A 6000-nucleotide genomic window follows, 5' to 3' on the forward strand; every position below is an offset into this window, starting at 1 on the left:
AAGCATCATTTGCACGCTGCTCTACAAAGGACTGGAAATCACGAGACAACTTTATTCTGCTTGAATAGGCCCCGTGCCTGCGGCTAATACGAAACCATATCAAACCCTGAGGTAGTGCTTAAGTCAGGGTAGAGGTTTATTGGCCCACAGTTAATTCCTAAAATTAGCATGACAATATAAACAAACAACATTTAATTATTTGTGGGTGTAGGCTATGCACGGCAAATATGCAAGGCATTGATCCAGGGCTGCATTAGTGTAGGCCTGTTTCATAAAGTTATGTGGTAGATTAGGCCCAGTGAGCTGATTAGAACTTAAAAACGGATGAATACCAATCAATATATCATTGGCACCATTTTTTTTGTGTTGACGTCACTGCTCATGTGAAGGATGCTGCGAAAGAAGTGTGTGCACGATGCTAAGGTCATGTTGGGGCATGTTCATGTAGCTAGGTATTCTCCTTCAGTTGAGATGATGCTGTTCACACTGTACTGAATTGTTCGATGGCGCACGGACCTGATCACTTTTAACTTTTCTGTTTTTCTTTTTGAAGTAGACATACGTTGTATTATACTTTCAGACATTGTGGTAAGTTGAATGATTTTACAATTGCCTTTTATTCATAGAGGACAGAACGCGAAAAACCGCAGTGTGCGAGCTCTGTTTATTGACTTGCCCGAGTAGGCTTACCTATACGCTATATTTCAAGTCAGGCATGTCCTGTGTAACGTATAGATTCAGTGGTTTATTAAATGCATTTCCCCAGGAATGTGTCTCCATAGAAATCTTGGCCTTTTTATCCCAGTTTCTGTTAGTGATATAGCCTATATAACTTTAGGCCTACATCAGTGGCATTTTTGAAAATCCCTCACTTTAATTCTGCTGCCAGGTTAATTTTCATGGCATAATACACAACGTATATTTTCCTTTAACTATTATGTAGTTCCTCATGGCTCTAAATTTGCCCACTTTGCAATGTTTTGGGTACAGTGACCTCTTGAGTTTCAAAATGGCAGTGCACACAGATAGGATCCACTTACAGTGCACAGAGGATCCACTTACTTACAGCAACGTAGGTTAGACAGCACAATAGCCTACAAACCATGGTGGAAAACATGAATTAGGGTTTTGAATATTTAGATTTGCACATAGCATTTTACACAGTAGGCTTATGCAACTTATCTTTGCCATATGGGCCTACAGTCGTTTGCCTTTCAGTTGACTGAATTCAGTGTGTAGAAACTATACTATGCACAGGCCTAACTCAAACTTTTTTAGATTTTATTTGCATAAACAGGAAAATGTTCCTTTTTATTATGAACTCCAGTATCCATCTTTGCACACTGATTGTATTTGAAAATATCCCACTTATTAAACCATAACACGTCAATTAAAGTTATTAATTGGATCATTTTACATTATATCTCTATTATTTATCTCTTTGAGGAAATAAAACCCCTTGGCAACTTTACAATAACACCTTCCATAGCCTAGAATTTCAGACATAAATTGTGGCATGTTGCATGTGTTGTCCTAGACAATCAGCAGATGGCAGTGTTAGTCCATCCACATTTTTCAGAAAAGTATTGTTGTTAGTCCATCCTTTCACAGATGGCAGCATCTTTTATATCTTTCCATTTGCACTATATTAGAGCAATGACCTTGTTTGACTTAGAAATTGGAGCACTAACTATTCACAAAGTTGTCGGTTGTTGTAACAGCAGACGGTGTAAGCCTACCAACTACTTTAGCACACGTGCTACCTCATCTTTTCGGCAAGTTTGTAGAGGACAGCCATGCTTACATGAATTGACAGCATCTGTGTTTCCTTGAGATACATCGAAATCAAACATATTGCACGTTTATTAAACCCATATGCTTTCTGTCTCTGAGTTGAAATGCAGAGCTGCTTTTTGAGCTCTCTTGGAGCTGAGTGCGAGGCCCTAGAGGGGAGAGACGGGAACAGACCAGATTCAATTTCATCTCCGTGCTACTTGCCAGACTGGAGCTTCGCAGTTCCTTGTGTGTTTTCCCTTCTTTTTTCCCTGTGGCTTGTGGTGGAAAATGTTCAGTGTCACCACGGATTACGTTAGATTGTTTGCGCCTAACTTGCTAAAATTACCTTTTAGTATTTTTTTGTGTTTGGATGGAAGTAAGGGATTAATTTGCATGCTCTGCCTGTGGCTGAATGGAAGAATTAAAAGATTTACCACACATTTGTGTGAAATAAGTAAATCTACTCAGCTGGCAAACAAAACAAAAATAAGGGGAAACTCAGGCAAGGGACAATCAGATATCTCCTCTTCAACTCCTTGTGAAGCTTGACCACTGGACTGGCAAACGTACAAACCAGACAGAAATCCCTTCTCCAAGCAGCTTCCCCAGATGCTCTTCATCACGGAACTGAACTCGACTGTCATTTAAAACCATCTGCAAGCCAAGTTCAATTAAAAAGTATGTTTAACAACGGGCTTCATCAATTTTCCTTGTTCATCAGCCTGGAGAGGAAGCCTGGGAACGACTCTCTAGTCCGGTGTGCACTTCTTCCAGTAATTACCTCCTGGTAGGCAGTGCGTCTCTCTTCACACCTGTGCCGGCCGACCCTATTATTTCATATTCAGAGATTGACTAAGGGTCTCAGGAGGTGTCAGAGCCTGAGTTCTGTCACGACCCCCCTGAGGTGGCCTGATATTAAAAGTCACTCATTAATTAGGAAGGAATAATCCAACAGGCTGACTTCCCCCCCGTCCTTCCTGACTACCAGTTAAGAGACCTCTTGACACTTTTTTGGACAACCACTGTTGCCTTTATCCAAGATGTGTTTTTTTTATGTGAACGTCTCCAGGCGGAGTACCGTTAATGGGTTGAAGAGCGGCATGCTGCACTCCAAGGCATAACACTGAATGAGAGGCTGAAGCTACACGGACCAATTAGTTCCTTTATATTCTTTTGAAAGCGCCCAACCCAGCAAAGGTTTCGTACAATATTGTGGAGGGCTGTGTTGAGAGTCATGAGTCCGTGGAGCAGGAGAGAGTGGCCTGGAGGAAGAAAGGATGCTTTGGTGAAGAGTTGCACTGTGGGTAGATTTCATTAACAGTCTGTTGCCTTTTCCTCCTGGCTGAACTAAAAAATCAGAACATGCAAATACTGTGAAGTTTTTAAAGTTAGTAAAAGTAATGGTAATAGTATGTGATCCAATAACAATAACAGCAGACTGTGAACATTTGCGTTTCCACTTTTCAGATAAGCTGCCATGACTACAAGAGTAGCATGCTATTTTTTCCCTTCCTGCCTCTCTTGGAAGCCCAGCATCAAGAGATTTGCATCATTTCATAGTTAATGAAATCTCAGTATTCAAGAGTCATCAAAAGAGTCTAAGGAGTGCGGTTGTCTTCTTCATTCATTAGACTGTAAATCTTTACTGTGAAAAAATGTTCCGCCTGAATCTGCCTAGTACCACTGCATTATCTAAAGTGGGCTAATTAAATTTGCTGTGGTCAGCTTAGTTTCATCCACAGAGCAATTACAATAATGAAGAGTAAATATATTTGATTAAAGAAAGGCCTGACAAATGTGGGAAACAAAACATTCTTGGAAGAAGAAATCCAATTTGTGGGTAAGAGGTTAGCAAAGCTATGAGGTCTAATGTTATTGGAGCTGAGGGAATAAATGTTGAACTATGAGCAAAAAAGTTATTGAGCCAGTGTTTCCCCCTTGCCTCCTATTGACTGAATGAGTTAAGTGTCATCATGGGCTGGCCCAACTAACTGAAGCTGATGAATTGCATTAGATGGATTAACTCTAATGGTTCACATGTTTATGACACCATTGCTGTGCTTTAGTATTAGTTTAAGAGTCAATTTAAACCTCTAAGCCTTTCTGAAGTTGTGGTGGTTTGGGAGAGATGCGGCGACTTGTATTGGCATGCAATCAAGACCATGATATTAGATGATATAGAATTAGACAGTATATAACATGATACAGGGTCTACAAATGAAGTCTCTAAAGCTACAGTACATAATATTTATTTTTTGTTAGAATTATTATGAATGGAATTGGACATCAACATCTGCATCATTTATCTTTCAGGTAATTCAACAAAAGTCTACAACATTGTTTGACAGCCAACTGAGTAATGATGTAAGCTGGACCTCATGAAGAACTGTGGTCAGATTAGCAGTGGACAACCCTCCCTTTTGCTCCAGCACCTTCTGTAGTCATCTGAGATGCCATCTCCTGGGGTGAGTAGTGCCATCTCCTGGGTGAATAGCGTCATGGCAGAGGATTACACAGCACAGTCAAGTCACCACTTGGTCTGCTGCCTGTTTTCTTGCAATGTAGTCAACAGACGGAGGCTCCCATCGGTGTAGAGCCAAGCTCTGTCAGGATAAATACAGTTCATGCCCCTTTGTAGGTACAGACATCCTTTAAGACCTTTATAAATAAAATAAGAAAAACATCACTGGTGCTGACCTCTGCGCTGAGATAGTTTTTTCCATGGACATATGCTCCTTTGAGCCACGATGAAGAAGCATTAACTTTTTGGCAGGCTGTGCAATAGTATCCTTTAGATAGTCTGAAGGTCAGCATCTTACAATGAACAAATCCTTATATGACAGACAGAGTACTGTGGCTGCTTAAGTCTCACCTTGAGGAACATTTGTGCGCTATTTACTGTCAGGCACAGGAATGAATCCAACTCTTTTCACAATATCAACTCTGATTTTATTCATGGATAATTCCCGCTTTCCTGTTTTGAATAGTGAGTTGTGAATGTCGACTCTTAAAAAGCAAACCTACTGATTTACTGTACTCTTTGGAGCAGTAAATCAGTCAATAGTCCATAATAGAAAAAGAAAAGGGCGTATTTGTCAGATTTGAACAGATCGTTCATATGTTTCAACATGCACCTTGTGCGTGGGAATGTTTTGAGCCTCTCAGGGCGTGCGTCCTAAGGGTGTGCTGGCCTTCCCAGATCAATGTTTTTGTTCAGTGGCACTGCTGAGCTTAGAGAAGAAGAGCAGCAGTTATGTTCCCTGTACCCTCAGAACAGCTCTCCAGTAGCTGAAAAGGTTCAGAGCCACTGAGTGCATTCACAAAGCAGTCATTTTGCACTTGCCTGTGTTTACTACTGTGGGTGAGGCTCTTGGAGAAGGCAATCAGTTATATTTGGGGTAATATGTAACTAGTGTAAAGCATTTCCTAGTATCATTCCATACTAAGTGTTTTTATATGCAAACTTGTGTTTTGTTTCTATTGGCTTTATTCATTCATCATGAGTAGCTTGGAGTACATTTATCTTATGATCAGATTAAATAGGAGATAGATTATGAAATAACTTTTTTTGTATGTTCCTGCTGCTCTTTTCAAAGGACTCAATTTTTAAAGCCCTCTCGAAACTGTCGATGTTATATGAGGCACTGTTTTGTCCTGCTTGGCAACCAATCAATGCTCCGATCCTATTGCCCCCGGCTGGTAATTAATTGCACATTTTCTTAATTGCTGTTTGTGGGCACAGTGAAAGTGCTTGGGGAGAGGCTGTTGCTCCAAGCCTGAGAATTGCCATATGTCAGATTACTTCAGTGCCGGCTGTCCATGCTGCCCTGGCCAAGCAGGTTTAAATCCTGAAGGAATCTGCTGGCCGGCACAATTCAAAGTACTGATTAGTCCGTGTGCTTGTTTGTCTGATGTATTCCTCCTTGGGGTGGAGGCGTGGGGGAGGAGGAGGGCCAAGCATTAGCATTCGTCTTAACTGCCTCGTATAATTAGGAAGTAGATTATTAAGAATCTACTATCACTGCTATTTGTTGTTGTCTTTTTTTATTTATTTATTTTTAAAAACCTTCTTTGGATTAAACTGGCTAGTAATTGCATCTGCTGTTGAGATCCAGTGTACAGCAAACAACATCCCTCAACTGTACAGCTTGAGATAAGTATGGGTGTGAAGATGCTCCCCAGTTAAAACATTGGAAAAAGGGCTTCGCTCGTCCTTTGACACGT

Source organism: Alosa sapidissima, chromosome 14 (assembly GCF_018492685.1).
Source record: "Alosa sapidissima isolate fAloSap1 chromosome 14, fAloSap1.pri, whole genome shotgun sequence".
Classification (NCBI taxonomy): domain Eukaryota; kingdom Metazoa; phylum Chordata; class Actinopteri; order Clupeiformes; family Clupeidae; genus Alosa; species Alosa sapidissima.